Genomic DNA, 1,082 nt, shown 5'->3' on the forward strand with positions numbered 1-1,082 from the left:
GTATTTTTCTTCACATTCAGTCTTCTTCCCTTTCTCTTATCGCCTAAACTCGAATTCTTAGAATTTTTTGTTTTAGAATCTTTTGATGGGGGTTCGTGGAAGCTAATGTATTTAATACTACCTGTACAATCAAAAACTCTGTTAGTTAATAAATTAGCAAGGTGGTTCCTTTCTCTTAGAACATGTGATACTTGAAAATCACCCGTTCTCTTTCCAGTGTTTGATCTTCTGGACATCCATACCTCTCCATAACAGAGTGCCATTGAAGCAGTTTCACGGTACTGAACAAAGAGACAATCTCTAGTGTCATGATTTTATAGTTTAAATTCTTCTTCCTTAACGAAAATTAGCTTAGCTAACAATATAGGGAAATTAATAAGATTATATAATACATGATAGATGAGTGTAATGAACTATGTATTCCCCAATTATTTTTGTTGTTGAGTAGATGCCAATATTTTTTTCAGAGAAGCTTATGCTTTATGTTTCAAATGGTGGGAATTTCACTTATAACTCTAATTGATCATCTGGTACTCGCATTGTTAAATCCCAAGCTTGTTTCCAGGAAATGAAAGAATTTAATTTCTTCTATTCAAGCATTCTCTGTTCTATTTTTAAAATTAAATTATATAAACTTCTGAGCAGCAACTAGTTAGCTGCACCCATCCTTTCCGACTTGTTAGAAGTACCAATAATTATGGTTAGCTAGCTTTGTTAGATGATGATCCTTTCGTCTTTATGTGTTATGTTTTGTAATGCTAGTAGGTTAATGTATCGTAAATGTATTATCTTTTCTATTTATAAGGGAACCTAAACAAAATCACAAATACTTGAAATTTGATATCATGCTTCCAGACACATTATCTGCGCTAAAAAGGGCGCCTAAAAATCTTGTTTTTCGTCGACAAATAACGACATTGATTACCTTTAGGACTTCATTGAAAGACACCACACATTTTGACGACCATCTACTGTTTTGCACCCTATCTAATAACAGGATGGATATTTTATCTGAAATAAGTTTTTGATTCATTCTATCTTTTTTTTTACTAATGTATTTCAGCTAGATCTTCTTATAATTG

The sequence above is a fragment of the Solanum pennellii genome, chromosome 1, assembly GCF_001406875.1.
Source record: "Solanum pennellii chromosome 1, SPENNV200".
NCBI lineage: Eukaryota > Viridiplantae > Streptophyta > Magnoliopsida > Solanales > Solanaceae > Solanum > Solanum pennellii.